The sequence below is a fragment of the Hyla sarda genome, chromosome 7 (assembly GCF_029499605.1).
Source record: "Hyla sarda isolate aHylSar1 chromosome 7, aHylSar1.hap1, whole genome shotgun sequence".
NCBI classification, from domain to species: Eukaryota; Metazoa; Chordata; class Amphibia; order Anura; family Hylidae; genus Hyla; species Hyla sarda.
The window spans coordinates 198811574-198829932 of record NC_079195.1 but is presented as its reverse complement, the minus strand read 5'-3'; the positions used below and the strand labels follow the sequence as shown (position 1 = coordinate 198829932).

Sequence of the window (18359 nt, the reverse complement as noted above, 5' to 3'; positions counted from 1 at the left end):
GGACGAATATTCGTCATATATTCGGTAAATTCGCATACTCGTAACATTCGCATAGATTTTCGCATATGCGAAACTCCGTATATGCGAAAATTTACAAAAGTCAAAATTCGCATATGTGAAAATTTGCATATGTGAAAATTAGCATAGGCGAAAATTAACATAGGCGAAAATTAACATAGGCGAAAATTCGTACGCCAGTCTAGCACAGTAGTATTAGAGCCTTCTTTACACCACATAAGCTGGAAGCAGAGAGGGGTGATCACTGTGATGTGTACTGTGAAAAAAAAGAAAAATTATAAAAAAAAGAATATTCGTAATATGTGATATTCGCGAATAAAATTCGAATTGCGAATATTCGCGAGCAACACTAGTGATCACTGTGATGTGTACTGTGAAAAAAAAAACAATATTCGTAATTATCAATATATAGCACTATATTCGCGAATATTCGCGAATTCGCGAATATGCGATATTCGGGAATAAAATTCGCATTGCGAATATTCGCGAGCAGCACTAGTAATGATCAGGGATTTTTTAACAGGATCACTGAGGATTGAATTTTTCTTTCTCCTTTTTTCTTATCACTGAGATCGGTGGGTGCTGCGGTTGATGGATTGATTTTCGTCATTCATTTTTCAAAAATGTTTCAGGGATTGTCTGGCCTCGAAAGCTCATTTCAGCGACTCTATTAGGACAATGTGAGTTAATAGAGAGGAGTTGTTCGAGATCTTCATCAATTAGCTTGAAGTGAGAACAACTACATAGAGCATCTCTCCCAGCACGTCCATACATTACATGGACAGACTATTGATTTCACTCCGCACTATCTAACATTTCATTTTCACTCTGGTGACGTTGGACGAGAATGAAAGAGTCCCTGAGTTTTCAGCCTAAATGAACATAGAGGCTATTACCTATTATTTTTTCCTGAATTTTATGACATCATAGCTACAATCCAATCTCAGTACTGTACTAGCTGGGACTTCTGAAACTCAAACTTCTGAATATCAAAAATATGTTGCGCTTCTCTTAATGTTGCTAAGATACGGTGGCTGGAAGCTCTATGAGACTAAAGGAGAAATGTTTCTCTTTACACCACTTTTCCAAGTAGCTTTTCATTAAAGGACAATTATCATGAAAAAAAAACGTATAAGGATAAGGATAATTTTAGATTGCGGGGGTGGGGGTGGGTCCGAGCGCTCGGCCCCCCTGTGGTCTCCTGTTTAGAGCCCCAGCTCTCCTTTACAGCGGGCCGTCACGACCCCTGCCCAAAGCGGGGGCCACCACGCCTCCTCTATATAGTTCTATGGGAGAGCTGAAGATTGCTGCATGGCTTGCCCATAGAGCTATATGGAGGGGGCGGGGGTCATGATGCTCCATTGTGAAAGAGAGCTGGGGCTCTAAACAGGAGATCGCGGGGGGACGACAGCGATCGGAACCCCCGCGATCTATAACTTATCCCCTATCCTTTAGATATAAGTTTTTTTTCATGATACTTGCGCTTTAAAGTCAATGTTTTTCTCTAATTAGAAGTCTTGGAAACTGACTGGGCCTGTACACCAAGCCAGAGATCTCTACAGAAGGAGTACAAAAGAAAAGAATAACCATCTACAGACAGCTCTTTAAGGGTTATTACTAGTGTTGCTCGCAAATATTCGCAATGCGAATTTTATTCGCGAATATCGCATATTCGCGAATTTAGCACTATATTCGTAATTACGAATATTCGTTTATTTTTTTTAATTTTTTTTCACAGTACACATCACAGTGATCATCCCTCTCGGCTTCCAGCTTGTGTGGTGTAAAGAAGGCTCTAATACTACTGTGTGAGACTAGTGTGCGAATTTTCGCATATGCGAACATTTACATATGTTAATTTTCGCATATGCTAATTTTCATTTACATTAATTTTTGCATATGCTAATTTTCACATATGTTAATTTTTGCAAAACCGCGAATATTACGAATATGCGAATTTAGCGAATATATGACGAATATTCGTCCATATATTCGCGATATTAATAATTAGTTATTACCCTTAATCAGTACAGAGTGCCCAAAGATGTGTGGAGACTTATAGGCCATTTATGCTCTCCTGGGAATTCTGGGAACAAAGGATATGCAAATCAGCTCTCACACATACTTTTTTCCAAGTGGGATTCCCTTAAAGTCAGTGTTCTATTATAACTAGAAGTCTTGGAAACTGACTGGGAATGTTAGCCAGGCCAGAGATCTCTCCAGAAGGAAAGAATACCCATCTGCAGACTATGTGGAAAAAATGGTGTTAGAGCTGCTTTGCAGATCCTTTCTTCCTAAATTCCTAGAGGAGTGTAAATAACCTATATGTCATCATACATCTTTAGAAAACTCCATTCCCACAATGATAGACCTCCTGCTATGTACTGTTGAGCAGTAATAGCCCCTAAAGGGCTGTCTGCAGAGAAACTAAACAAGTTTTTGAATATGTCCCCTTTTATCAAATGAGAACAAGATGTCTGACCATGTAAGCACTTCCTTCCGGGATTCTCTGAAGATTAGAGTTGAGGCTGTGATACTTACAACAGGACAACACATGATCTGTATAACAAAATGAGAACCTCTTGATGCCCCAATACAGATTATTAAAGGTCTGCCACAACCACTATTTTCAGCGGGACTGGCAAACTTTCTAATGTGTTTAATGGCCCCCAACTCCACCCCCCTCCCGACGCATGATGTTGAGGGAGAAAAGGATCAGACATGTTGGATTTTAAGTTAAGAAATTGGCAGAGACAGTAATGGCCGTAAATGTTGGCACCCCTGAAATTTTTCAAGAAAATGAAGTATTTCTTACAGAAAAGGATTGCAGTAACACATGTTTTGCTATACACATGTTTATTCCCTTTGTGTGTATTTGAACTAAACCAAAAAAGGGAGGAAAAAAAGCAAATTGGACATAATGTCCCACCAAACTCCAAAAATGGTCTGGACAAAATTATTGGCACCCTTTTAAAATTGTGGAAAAATAAGATTGTTTCAAGCATGTGATGCTCCTTTAAACTCACCTGGGGCAAATAACAGGTATGGCCAATATAAATATTACACCTGAAAGCAGATAAAAAGGAGAGAAGTTCACTTAGTATTTGCATTGTGTGTCTGTGTGTGCCACACTAAGCATGGACAACAGAAAGAGAAGAGAACTGCCAAAATGAACTTGATTAAGACAAATTCCTTCTGGGAAAACGTCTTGTGGACAGATGAGAGCAAAAGAGCTTTTTGGTAAAGCACATCATTCCACTGTTTACCGAAAACAGAATATAAGGCCTACAAAGAAAAGAACACAGTACCTACAGTGAAATATGGTGGAGGTTCAGTGATGTTTTGGGGTTGTTTTGCTGCCTCTGGCACTGGGTGCCTTGAATGTGTGCAAGACATCATGAAATCTGAGGATTACCAACGGATTTTGGGTCGCACTGTACAGCCCAGTGTCAGAAAGCTGGGTTTGCGTCCGAGATCTTGGGTCTTCCAGCAGGACAATGACCCCAAACTTATCTAAAAAAGGACCAGGAAATGGATGGCAACAAAGTGCTGAAGAGTTCTGAAGTGGCAGCATTGAGTCCAGATCTAAATCCCATTGAACACCTGTGGAAAGATCTTAAAATTGCTGTTGGAAAAATGCATCTTTCCAATAAGAGAGACCTGGAGCAGTTTGTAAAGGAAGAGCGGTCCAACATTCCGGCTGAGAGGTGTAAGAAGCTTATTGATGGTTATAGGCAGCCACTGATTTCAGTTATTTTTTTCCAAAGGGTGTGGAACCAAATATTAAGTTAAGGGTGCCAATAATGTTTTCCAGACCATTTTTGTAGTTTGGTGTGACGTTATGTCCAATTTGCATTTTTTCCTCCCTTTTTTGGTTTAGTTCCAATACACACAAAGGGAATAAAAATGTGTTTAGCAAAACATGTATTACTGCAATCCTTTTCTGTGAGAAATACTTCATTTTCTTGAAAACTTTCAGTGGTGCCAACATTTACAGCCATGAGTGTATGTATATATATATATATATATATATATATATATATATATACACATGTATTCATTTTTCTTTTATAGTTTAATCCCTCCATCTACCTAAAAACATGTCCTATCAGTGACTGTCAAAAAGCAATCTTTGCTGTAAATATGGATAAATGGAATGAGAATACTATTTGACTAAATAATGGCATGTCACACATTGGATAGAGTTTACTACCGCTATAGCCTGTTAGAGACAAATGAGTCTTAAAAAAATTCTGTTCCCTATTAAGTCTCCAAAATGTAAATCGCTCTTGTTCCCTGCAAAACCTCGAGCTGCCAAATCAATTCACCCGTCTCTCCTTGTGTCATCTGGACAGTGCAAGAAGGTTTCATGGCATCAATTAAAGAATAATGAGAAATCCTTCTAGAGCTATAGAAGCTTCCCTTCTAGTCTTTAAATTTTGGATAGAACTCTCTTCAGATTTAAAGGGGTACTCCACCCCTAGGATAGGGAATAACATGTCTGATGGAGGGGGGTCCGGAGGTTGGACCCCCTGCGATCCTTTGGATAAGGGATAACATCTCTAGGGGCGGAGCACCCATTTAAACTTGATCGATCATGAGAAAAATCCTATGAAAACTGTATTGATAAGCTAATGAGCTAATATTGCAGGTGAATCGGAATAAAATAAGGTATAACTTACCTGGATCCGAAGTCAAGTTCTGGAGATAGACCTATTGTTAGCCGGCATTGCTAATGAAGGCGGGAAAACAGCTTTGTGCAATAAAGGTGGGAACCGGCATACCCAGCATCCCTGCCTCCATACGGTTCCCGCCTCCATTGTGCATCACTGGTGAATAACATACTGTATTAGCAATGGCAGCTAAATAACGGGCCTGTCTCCAGAACCGAACCACAGATCCAAGTTAGTTATACCTCATTTAGTACACCCGCAATATCATCTTGAGTATTGGGTTAAGTGGGTTTATATGACAATCACATTCGGGGACATTTATCATCCTTGCTTTAGTAAGCAAGTTCTGTAGGCATTTTTTTCTTCCTTTTGGTTCTGCTTATGTGTGACATATTTATCATGCTATCACAGGGGGTTGATAAATTTGGCTTACATAAGCAAAAACCAATAAATCACTTTTGAATACCATTTTTTTAGCACACATAAGCAAAAACCAACAAATGACTCCAGAACCCCACTTTGTAACCCCACCTCCTCTCCTCTGTAAAAAATGTGTTATATATGTATATATATATATATATATATATATATATATATACACAGTGGGACAAAAAAGTATTTAGTCAGCCACCACCAGTTTTGCAAGTTCTCCCACTTAAAAGATGAGAGGCCTGTAATTTTCATCATAGGTATACCTCAACTATGAGAGACATAATGAGAAGAAAAAATCCATAAAATCACATTGTCTGATTTTTTAAGAATTTATTTGTAAATTATGGTGGAAATAAGTATTTGGTAAATAACAAAAGTTTATCTCAATACTTTGTTATATACCCTTTGTTGGCAATGACAGAGGTCAAATGTTTTCTGTCAGTCTTCACAAGGTTTTCACACACTGTTGTTGGTATTTTGGCCCATTCCTCCATGCAGATCTCCTCTAGAGCAGTGATGTTTTGGGGCTGTCGCTGGGCAACACAGACTTTCAACTCCCTCCAAAGGTTTTCTATGGGGTTGAGATCTGGAGACTGGCTAGGCCACTCCAGGACCTTGAAATGCCTCTTACCAAGCCACTCCTTCGTTGCTTGGGCTCTCTAGCAAACTTCACACGGTCCCGGACATGTACTGGCTTAAGTAGGGGGACACAACTGGAAATGCATGACTTGAGTCCCTGTCGGTGTAGTGTATGTTACTGATGATAGCCTTTGTTATTTTGGTCCCAGCTCTCTGCAATTCATTCACTAGGTCCCCCCGGTGTGGTTCTGGGTTTTTTGCTCACCGTTCTTGTGATCATTTTGACACCACGGGATAAGATCTTGCGTGGAGCCCCAGATCGAGGGAGATTATCAGTGGTCTTGTATGTCATTTTTTTTCTGGGGTCCTTCAACAGCACTTTGGTCTTGGCCATAGTGGAGTTTGGAGTGTGACTGTTTGAGGTTGTATACAGGTGTTTTTTATACTGATAACAAGTTCAAACAGGTGTCATTAATACAGGTTACAAGTGGAGGACAGAGGAGACTCTTAAAGAAGAAGTTACAGATCTGTGAGAGCCAGAAATCTTGCTTGTTTGTAGGTGACCAAATGCTTATTTTCCCCCATAATTTTTAAATAAATTCTAAAGTATACCTATGATGAAAATTACAGGCCTCTCATCTTTTTAAGTGGGAGAACTTGCCCATTGGTGGCTGACTAAATACTTTTTTGCCCCACTGTAAATATATATATATATATATAGATAGATAGATAGATAGGTAGATATATATATATATATATATATATATATATATATATATATATCAATGGCCCTCATTTACTAAGAGTGGAGTGTAGGTTTCTTTGTGGGTTTTAATTCCCTACAATTTATTTTCCATGGTATTTACTAAGGTTTCCCTACATTTTTCACTACACTTTCCCTACACTTTGCTTTTTTTTTACACATGCTCTCATCTGTAGGGTTTTCCTCAGCTCAAATCCACCACATTTTATGTTGAAACCTTAGTAAATATGTTGGGTTTTTGTGAAAATGTCGAGAACACTCCCCTTTTCGGAGACCAGTCCCCCTTTTTCCCGGCAGCAACACCCCTTTTTTGGGTTTTCTTAGCAAAATGGAGAGTTAGTCGGGGTTTTTTCAATTCTGGCGCAAATTCTGGCATAGACAGAATCTGGCGCACAACCCGACAAAACATGTTGGGTTTGCAATAGTAAATGAGGGCCAATGTGTGTATGTATGTGTGTATGTGTATGTTCCAGCATCACGTCCAAACGGCTAAAGATATTACCATGAAACTTGGTCACATGTTACTTATATGTCCACTTAAAATATAGGATAACTAATTTCATCCTTAACTACCCCCATTTGTGAGGGTCAGTGTTTTCTTTAAAGTTCCATGCAAATCAATGGGAAATGTATGTTCCCACATAACTTCCGTATGGCTGGAGATATTTCAATACCTGGTACACATATTACGGGTCAGGATATGAGGACGGGATAGGAGGACGGGATAGGAGGTCGGGATAGGAGGTCGGGATAGGAGGTCGAGATAGGAGGTCGAGATATGAGGTCGGGATAGGAGGACGGGATAGGAGGTCAGGATAGGAGGTTGGGATAGGAGGTCAAGATAGGAGGGTGGGATAGGAGGTCAAGATAGGAGGTCGGGATAGGAGGTCGGGATAGGAGGTCGAGATAGGAGGACGCAATAGGAGGACGGGATAGGAGGACGGAATAGGAGGACGGGATAGAAGGATGGGATAGGAGGTCGGGATAGGAGGTCGAGATAGGAGGTCGATATATGAGGACGGGATAGGAGGACCGAATAGGAAGTCGGGATAGGAGGTCGAGATAGGAGGATGGATAGGAGAATGGGATAGGAAGTCAGAACAGGAGGTTGAGATAGGAGGATGGGATAGGAGGACGGGATAGGAGGACTGGATAGAAGGACAGGATAGGAGGTCGGGATAGGAGGTCGGGATAGGAGGTCAGGATTAGTGTTGCTCACGAATATTCGCAATTCGAATATTATTCGCGAATATCGCATATTCGCTAATTTTCGTATATGCGAATTTTCGTGTATGTTAATTTTGTATATGCTAATTTTCACATATGTTAATTTTCGCAAACGTGGATTATTCGCATATGCGAAAATAAAACGGGAATATAACGAATATGCGAATATTCGCGAATATATGACGAATATTCGTCCATATATTCGCGAATATTTGCGAATTCGAATATGGCCTATGCCGCTCAACACTAGTCAGGATGAGAGAACGAGATATGGGGTTGGGATATGACAACAATATATTTGGACGGGATATGAAGTCAAAAGCTTCCTCTGTTGATTTTCCTTCACAACAAGGATTAGGATCAGCTAGTATATATATATCTCGGATTTTGATGTTTAGATATAGTTCAAAGTGCTTATTTCGGTAAATATGTATCTCTAAACCAATATGAATATCGGTACATACGATAAATCTTGAATTGTCGCAAATTATAGGGGGTTGTTCACATGGAGTGATACACACCATGCGGTTATCGATTTATATATAAAAATATCTCGGATTTTTTGATGTGTAGATATAGTTTAAATTGCTTATTGCGGTTAAATATGCACCCCTAAATAAATATGAATATCGGTAGTATTGGTAGATTAGTCTTTGGACCATTCAAGTTTTAAATTTTACTTAAAATGTGAAAGCCGCATTGATTGCATCCTGGTGTGAACTCTCTTTGAACGATTAAATGTGATCATGATTCCCAATGCCATGTTTTGTAACCAACTGTTTTTAATTAAGATCCATGTGGTCATGTGACCAAACTCATGTGTATTTTAACCTGCATTATTGAATGTATGTCTATCTACGATTAAGCACCTGAGGGTGCGAAACGCGTCAGATTTTGTCCTGCCTAAGCGTGTGAATAAAGCCATTGACAAGTTTTACCTGCATCTTCTCGAGTGCCGGACGTTTTCTTTTCTGTGAGAGTTCTACTAAGCCGGGAGCGGTACCGGTGTCCGCAGCACGAGATAGTGCAGCAAACGCAAGAGTGGTGAGCAGCCTGACCTTATCTGCATCAAACAGTTCCCGCATTGGAGTGCTCCCACCGCGTGGATTAACATGGCTGAATCTAATTTGGAAACGCCAAGGCTAGGACTGGGGGAACCTGTAACCGCTGATGTGAGTAATATGGACAAATATGGTCCGAGCAGAGATGCGAAAGCTCAAACAGTATTCAATGATTTTGTTACAACCACGGTTAATGTGGTTCCCCCTGACATGCTTGCTATTACAAGACAGTTGGAGAATCTCATGATCAAGGAGACGAAGACTTGGTGGGATAATAAAACTCTCACTACATATTTAGAAAAGAACATTGTGCCAAGGGGACTGAAAAAAAGACCCATAAAAACATACTCACAGGGATTCATTACCAAATGGGACTCCGCATTGCTGGAATGTTCAGCCAAACTTATGACATATATTGTGGAGGAGGAATCCCTGGAACTAGCCAGTATGCAGCAAGAAATGGAGGGCCTTAGGACCCAGCTGGCTATGTACAAAGAGCACAAGGATTTTGCCAGTATGGAACAAGCAGCATTGGAGAAACTGGACAGTGTGGAAAACTCCATAATGGACATTAAAAAAAGTAAATTCCAAAGAGATATTTTGGATTACAACAAAGATCAAGTGTTCTCGTGGCATCTTAATAAAGGGGACAATCCAGACACACCGCGCTCCATTTTACGCACACCACGATCCAGATCCAAACGCAGAAATCATCCAAGGTCCAGATCTGCAAGGAAAGTGAGCTTTTCAGACCCTGAAAGTTCCCAAGAGGAAAACACAGGTGCACAATACTCATCAGTACAACAACAGAAAAAGAAATTAACATCGATCGCCGCACCATCCAAAGAACTTGGAGCTGTTCCAAAAAACCGTCTGGGCCAGACCGACAGCCTAAAGGGTCAAAAACAAGGAGAGCTGGACGCAAACATAGAAGAAAGAAGATATCCCCTGCGCTCGCTACTGGTTCCGAGATAAATCCGGTAATGAACTTATCTGCATGCATCTTATCTGCTGACCAAATTACTGTACTTGGTAAAGGACTGAATTTTGTGCCGACAAGTAAGTTTGAACTTTTTAATACCATATTAGATGTTAATAAATTGGCAAGAGGACTCACTCTCAAAAGACATTTTCACAAGGGGGTTATGAGTCATGAGGAGGGAGAATCCTCAGGTGTAGTTGTGGGAGGATCAGTAGCGAACGTTGGTGATGAAATTAATGTTAATGTTACTAATTTCAAGGATCAAAATGTATTATTACAGCTTACCTGCTTGCAGAAAGAAAATGCAGTTGTCGATGATAGTAGGAACAATAACTACCGCTCGGCCAACCCTGGTTTCTATCCTGTTGCCTCCCGTTCGGAGGCGCTGGATAGATTCCAGGAGTTGGTCGAGCGAGACCTAGTGAAACTCAATGAACAGGTGTCTCGGAATAATGCTTATGACAATTTAAATAAAAATGAACGTATAGCATTGAAGGAATTATCTGAGAATAAATCTATCGTAATTCGTAATGCTGATAAAGGTGGAAATATTATTGTTCTGGATTCAGGGTTATACAAACAACTTAATGAGGATATGTTATTAGACACATCTACTTACTGTAAATTAAGAAATGACCCTACTAAAATGTACCAAATGGAACTTAAGAAAATATTGGAAGAGGGTGTAGCACTGGGGGCAATTAACAAAAAACTGGAAGAATATCTATTTGTAGAGAATCCAGTTACTCCAGTGTTCCACTCACTCCCCAAGGTACATAAAGGCGTATTTCCACCTCCCCTTCGACCAATAGTTGCTGGCATTGGGTCGCTGGGTGAACGCCTTGGAGAATGGGTGGATCACCATCTCCAACCCCTGACTAAAATCACCCCCACATTCACACAAGACACTAAGCATGTGATTAATATCTTAGAAAAAATCGTGTGGGATGAGCAGTTGTCATGGGCAACGTGTGATGTTATAGGCTTATATCCATGCATTCCCTGGTCTAAAGGCCTCGAGGCCCTGTCCATTCATATGGAAAAGTTCAGCACATACTCCCCTGGTCTGCGGGAATTCATCACCATCGCCACGGAGTTTTTGCTCAAACACAACTACTTCGTGTTCGATGGTGGTTTTTACCTGCAGACCAGGGGAGCATCAATGGGTGCCAAATATTCCCCGTCTTTTGCAAATATCTACATGTTTCACTGGGAGCAACTTTTTATTTTCAGTGACAAAAACCCATATTATGATAATATACACTGGATCAGTCGCTACATAGACGATTTATTGATAATTTGGAGGGGTACAGAAACACTATTTTCAGAATTTGTCAAGTATATTGGAAATAACAACCTAAATTTGGGGTTTACCTCACATTTCGATAAAAATACAATTAATTTTTTGGACATTTCGTTGATTAGTGGGAGTGATGGCATAGAAATTCGCCCCTATAGAAAAGATACAGCCTCTAACTCCATTCTGCTAGCCTCTTCCTGCCATCCACGACATGTCCTGGATAATATTCCCTATGGCGAATTATGTAGAATAAAACGTAATTGCTCTAGTGAGATACAATTTAAAATTGCAGCAGAGGAACTTCATACTAGATTGGAACAGAGGGGTTATAGTGAAAAAATATTAAAAAAAGCAGAAACAAGAATAGAAGGACGGGGACGTGAGGAACTAGTATCCTATTCCAGCAGGCATCAGAATAGAAGAGACTCACATAAGGTTGGAGACATATCAGCCATAAATACAAATGAAAATGTAAATTCGAGTAAAGATAGACCACCATTTTTCGTGACCTCATATAGTACTCAATTTGGACAAATTAAGAAAATAATAAATAGATATATCCCGGTATTAGAAACAGACCCAATATTAAGAGACTTATTATCAGAAGGTATTTCTATTGTGTCCAGGAGAGGCCTCACTATTGGAACCAGGGTCTCACCCAGTCTATTTATTAGTCAAAAGGAAAGTGTAAAGGATCGGGACTGGTTGAGGAATATAGGTAATCGCAAATGTGGTCATACCAGATGCATCACATGTACACATATGGTGAATACAAATACTGTAACGTCTTGCACAACAAATAGAACATACAATATACATCAATACATCAATTGTAATACTAAATCCATCATATATGTAGCCACATGCATTGCGTGTAACTTGCAATATGTAGGATGCTCGGGGAATTCATTAAAAGTGAGGTTTAGGAAACATATTACGGATGCTAAAAGTAGTTTGGCAAACATGTCCATGCTATCACGTCACTTTAGAGAGTCCCATTCAGGAGACACTACCCATTTACGAGTATTGGGAGTAGAAAAAGTCACCTTAGGACCTAGGGGAGGCGACCTCAGAAAGAAATTATACAATAGAGAGGCACATTGGATGTTCCTCTTAGGAACAAGATTCCCGCAAGGATTAAATAAAAGATTGGATTTAATGTTAACGTGTACATAAATTGAATAAGTAAATATGGGGGATGTATACAATTTATCATTAATCACGTAAGTCTAGTCCCCGGATTAATATTCATTCTTCGTTTCCTGTGCATATATAATAAATTTTGAATTGTTGTAAATTATAGGGGGATGTTCACACGACGTGATGCATATCATGCGGTTATCGATTTATATATACAAATATCTCGGATTTTGATGTTTAGATATAGTTCAAAGTGCTTATTTCGGTAAATATGTATCTCTAAACCAATATGAATATCGGTACATACGATAAATCTTGAATTGTCGCAAATTATAGGGGGTTGTTCACATGGAGTGATACACACCATGCGGTTATCGATTTATATATAAAAATATCTCGGATTTTTTGATGTGTAGATATAGTTTAAATTGCTTATTGCGGTTAAATATGCACCCCTAAATAAATATGAATATCGGTAGTATTGGTAGATTAGTCTTTGGACCATTCAAGTTTGAAATTTTACTTAAAATGTGAAAGCCGCATTGATTGCATCCTGGTGTGAACTCTCTTTGAACGATTAAATGTGATCATGATTCCCAATGCCATGTTTTGTAACCAACTGTTTTTAATTAAGATCCATGTGGTCATGTGACCAAACTCATGTGTATTTTAACCTGCATTATTGAATGTATGTCTATCTACGATTAAGCACCTGAGGGTGCGAAACGCGTCAGATTTTGTCCTGCCTAAGCGTGTGAATAAAGCTATTGACAAGTTTTACCTGCATCTTCTCGAGTGCCGGACGTTTTCTTTTCTGTGAGAGTTCTACTAAGCCGGGAGCGGTACCGGTGTCCGCAGCACGAGATAGTGCAGCAAACGCAAGAGTGGTGAGCAGCCTGACCTTATCTGCATCAAATATATATATATATATATATATATATATATATATAAAACCCCTTAAGGACACAGGGTTTTTAATTTTTTAGGCAGTTGCAGCTTGGTTGGTATCTGGCTACACATATTTTGCATAATAATAAAACGCATAGGGTTCCCCCTATTTTTATTCTCAGCCAAATACCAACCAAGCAACAACAGCCTGACGTTACCAGGGTGGGCCAAGTGCATTATTACTGGCCCTCCCCAGCCTAGGCCCAGGAGTGCCATTTTTGATGCTCCCAGCCTGTTGGTATTACCCCTTCCCGGCATCCCTGTGGCAGTGGGTACAGGGGTAGTAATTGGGGGTTAGCGCTAGCTGTTTTTGTGGCTAACGCTAATCCCTGACTTAGTAAAGGACTATCAGACCGCTTCCACTACTAAGCTTGTAAAGTAAATTAAAAAAAAAACTTTTAAAAACTTTTATTCCAAAAAACACTCCTTGACAAGCCCTTAAACAATAAAAAATGCTGGTCATCGACATAGTCCATCAATTCTGAAGAAGTCCTCTGCATACACGGGTCTGAAATGAGAAGAAATAAAACATAAAAAATTGGTTAGTACATTTATGTTGCCCTCCTTTAGGGAAAATGCTCATAAACCAGCATTTCCAAGCAGGGAGCCTCCAGCTGTTGCTAAACCACAACGCCCATATTTTCCATACAGCCTTTGGCTGTCTGGGAAAGATATAACTTGTAATTTAACAATAATTTGAGTCTCGCTGTTTCTAAACTACATGTCATGGGAGTTGTAGTTTAGCAACAGCTGGAGGCATCAGCCACTCACCGGCCACCTGCCCGCACCTACAACCTGCCCGCTAGCTGTTGCAAGACTACAACCCCAGCTCTAACAGTGAGGACATGCTGGGAATTGTAGTCGCAATGGCTAGGGGGCTGGTGGTAGTTGCAGGCGGGTGGCCGGGTTGCGGAGCCGGTAGGCTCCCAGGAATATAGAACCACACTGTAATTTCATATTTCCCAGGCTGTGCCGTGATTGGCCGGTTGGTCTCAGCCAATCACGGCAGTGCCCAGGAACTATGAAATTACAGTGTAGTTTAGTATTTCTCCGCTGTCCTGGTCCCTCATCTCCCCCCCCCTCTCCGCTCATGTCCCCCGACGCGCCCCCCCCCCCCCCCCCCTTCGCTTTCCACATCTCCCACCCTCCGGCTACCTCAGCTGTTACAGGACTACAACTCCCAGCATGCCCTTTCAGTGAGGAATTGCTGGGAGTTGTAGTTGCAACGGCTGGTAGTTGAGGGTAGCCGAGGAGCGGAGCCGGCCATCTCCCAGATATATGAAACTACACTGTAATTTCATATATTCCTGCCTGTGCTGTGATTGGCTGGTCGGTCTTGGCCAATCACAGCTCAGGCCAGGAAATATGAAATTACAGTGTTGGTGCTGTGGTTTTGGACTTTGTTGCAGGACCTGAATACCATATAAGTGATTGTATACAGGACCTGTAAAGGTAGATACCAGCTGTACACAGGATCTGTATACCATACACTGTAAGTGATTATAGTTACTTCTAGAAACTCACAGGTACGGTCATTTCTGATCAGCAATGTCCTCTTTCCTTTTCTTCTGCATCTGGATCAACTTCTTCCAGCCAAAAACCATCTCTTTAGCATCTGTAGGAAAAACATGTTAGACTCTGCATTGTTCCAGTGCACTGCCCTCCCATAATTAGGATAGTAGGTCCCCCATTAAGTAGGCCTATCCCCCACTGTAGATCTCCCCCAGTAGGTAAATACATCAGAAAGTAGGTAGGTTGTTAGCTAGGTAGATGACGTAGGTAGTTAGCTACATGTGTAGGTTGCTGGCTACGTAGGTAGCTAGGTATGTCCAAAGTTAGGTTGGTTGTTAGCTAGATAGGTAGGTAAGTGGATTGCTACAGATTCCTGTGAGAAATTATATTTCTCACAGGAATCATCAGTCAGCTTTCCTTCTAAGAAAGCTGAGTGATTATTCCTGTGAGAAATATAATTGCAGCCATCCAGCTTTCCTAGACTTCAAAACAGCAAAGTGTGCATAGATATGTGGTAACACCTAAATATAAATATAATTTCACAAATATAATTACAGCCATAGGAAAGCTGAGTGAGAAATCTAATTGCAGCCATCTTTTTTTCACCCAGCTTTCCTAGACTTCAAAACAGCAAAGTTTGCCTACATATGTGGTAACACAAAAGTAGGCAAACTTTGCTGTTTTGAAGTCTAGGAAAGCTGGGTGAAAAAAATATGACTGCAATTATATTTCTCACTGGAATCATCACTCATCTTTCCTAGTAGGAAAGCTGAATGCTGATTCCTATTATTTCTCACAGGAATCATCATTCAGCTTTACTAATAGGAAATATAATTGCAACCATAGATTAAGCTGGAGCTTACCTTGCAGGAGACCTTCTCTTCAGCAGGCTCTTTTACAACTGCGACAAATAGAGCTACGCTGTAGTAACGTAGCTGCGCACAGGCACATCACCTCATCCCCCAGAATTCCACACTGTCTTAAAGGCCAAGTAATGAATTAAAACGTGCAGGCCGCAGGCATCAGCTCCTGCCGAAGGAGGTATATTTCTTCTATACCGAGTGAGTGACAGTCCTTATTGAAAGTAGTTGCGGTGGCGGCCGGCATGGGTGGGGGGGATAAAACCATTATTGGTCCCTCACCCTGAATTCCTGGGGGAGAGATTATGGAACACAACGGCACAGTTATACACACCTAAGAGAAACACAACCTAAACACACGGGGTTAATATGAGATCACTATTGCACTTTAATATAATACGTACATGTTGTCTGTTGGTATAAAATCACATTTATGTTTATGTATGTACATTTTGTATATATTTATTTATGTACTGTATGTTCATTATTAGATTAAGCAATTATGTAATTAACTGCACATATATGACTGCACAGGGATCTATTCAGTTGAGCTTGAGAATGGCGACGAGAGGTCGCTGAAACGTCGCTTCCTTTGTACACTGGGATTATGCAATAAATTTTTCACCTTTTTTGCAACTTATTTCTGTGTGCTGCTGGTCTCTTGTTTTTCTCTAGTATATGTGAACCTCTCACCAGGGTACACACCCAGCGTGCACCATTGCATTGTTTTTTCTTAAATTTGTTGTGCTGCTCTTCTGGAATTTTTATATATATATATATATATATATATATATATATATATATATATATATAAGGGGTCAGGGTCAGTACTTTCCTCAGGGAGAGGACACCTCTTCAGGTGTAACGGAGATTCAGGTTAGGCCATTTAGCACTCCGCAGGCATTCTGGGTAGGGGAATATGCAAAGCAGCTCATTACACAACCTTTTCAGGTAGTGTTCCCTGGTATCAGCTCAGCTCCTGTTAAGGAGGAGGAGCTAAGCTGATACCAGGGAACACTACCTGAAAAGGTTGTGTAATGAGCTGCTTTGCATATTCCCCTATATATATATATATATATATATATATATATATATATATATATATATAAAGACTGTGGCCCAAAGACTCATTGGGGGAGATTTATCAAAACCTGTGCAGAGGAAAAGTTGTCCAGTTGCCTGTAGCAGCCAATCAGATCACTTCTTTCATTTTGCAGAGGCCTTGTTAAAAATGAAAGAAGCGCTCTGATTGGTTGCTATGGGCAACTGGGCAACTTTTCCTCTGCACAGGTTTTGATAAATCTCCCCTATTGTCATCTTAATAATTTTCTATACGGAAACTTAAAGCAAACAATCTACAAGATGTAAGTCATTTGCAAATAGTATGTGACTTTGCCACTGACCCATAACTGAAGTGGGAAAAAACCCTCCACAACAAATTCTTTTACTTACTATGTGGTTAACCCCCCTCAGTGAAGAACACATAGAGTGAGCATAGCTTTAGGGCAGAATTGCTTAAAGGGGTACTCCACTGGCCAGAGTTCGGAAGTAAATGCTCCAAACGCTGTTTTCGCGCTGCGCGGGGTTGGTCACGCCCCATCATGACGTCATTGCCACGCCCCCTCAATGCAAATCAATGGGAGGGGGCGTGACGGATGTCACGCCCCCTCCCATTGATTTGCATTGAAGGGGCGTGGCCATGATTTCACGAAGTGGGGGCGTGGCCAACCACCGCAGCGCAAAAACAGCGTTCGGAGCATTTACTTCCGAACTCTGGCCAGTGGAGTACCCCTTTAAGATTCCCATTCCGTCATTATTATTCACCTTCTCTCTTATTTTATTTTTTTCGCCCTGTTTCCAGGCTGGCAGATTAGCAAGGGAGCACTTCTGTCTTTGGTATCAAAATGTTAGCGATGTATAAATTATGCAGCGCTGCTTTGTGCCTATTTATAAAGCACACATGTAAAGTTATTGTTATAGGAGTGGAGCAGGCATCTCAGAGCATCCGCTGGGAGCCTATGAGGGAACTAAGAAGTTTAGGTCACAGCAAAGCATGGTTTTTGTCTTAATGTATCCACAATTTTTTATTCTTTGGTGCCCATCAGGTGAAAAGTTCTTCCCATCATCCTACAGTAAATCTGCGATAATTATGCCCTATGCCTAACGTTTATACACTGTGGAGATACATATAGGGGGAGATTTATCAAAACCTGTGCAGAGGAAGAGTGGTGCAGTTGCCCATAGCAACCAATCCGATTGCTTCTTTCATTTTCCACAGGCCTCTAAAGAGGCCTGTGGAAAATGAAAGAAGCAATCTGATTGGTTGCTATGGGCAACTGCACCACTCTTCCTCGGCACAGGTTTTGATAAATCTCCCCCATAGAAACCATATTGTTAAAGCATAAATCTAAGGATATGTCTTATTTTTACATTGAAATAGGTGTGGAAAAATGAGCACAAAAACATTCAAATTTTGGCTGCTTTCTCGTACAGGCACATTTTACTTTCTACATTAGGCTGCATTCACACCACATTTTTTACATACGGGGGAGGGGCAAACCAGGGGCTCCCGTACCCCAGCCGGATCAGCTCTGTTACGCCGAGCGCTCCGGGTCCCCGTTCCTCCCCGGAGCGCTCGCCTCATCTTCGTTGTTGCAGCGCCCCGGTCAGATCCACTGACCGGGTGCGCTGCGGTCCCGCCTTCAGCCGGGATGCGATTCGCGATGCGGATAGCGCCCGCTCGCGATGCGCACCCCGGCCCCCGTACCTGACTCGCTCTCCCTCGGTCCTGTCCCGGCGCGCGCGGCCCCGCTCCCTAGGGCGCGCGCGCGCCGGGTCTCTGCGATTTAAAGGGCCAGTGCACC

At 41.1% G+C, this 18359-nt stretch overlaps 1 protein-coding gene and 1 long non-coding RNA gene across 5 annotated transcripts in view; one reads left to right on the top strand and one right to left on the bottom strand.

Annotated features, from left to right (window-relative positions):
• The window catches only part of LOC130283012 (tenascin-R-like), a 551407-nt gene that overhangs the window by 296772 nt on the left and 236276 nt on the right, over positions 1-18359 (top strand). The window lies entirely within an intron of this gene.
• Positions 13517-15742, bottom strand: LOC130283013 (uncharacterized). The gene is made up of 3 exons (XR_008846590.1): positions 15499-15742; positions 14648-14738; positions 13517-13631 (listed from the first exon to the last, which is right to left on the bottom strand). It is a non-coding gene; the product is annotated as an uncharacterized LOC130283013 (long non-coding RNA).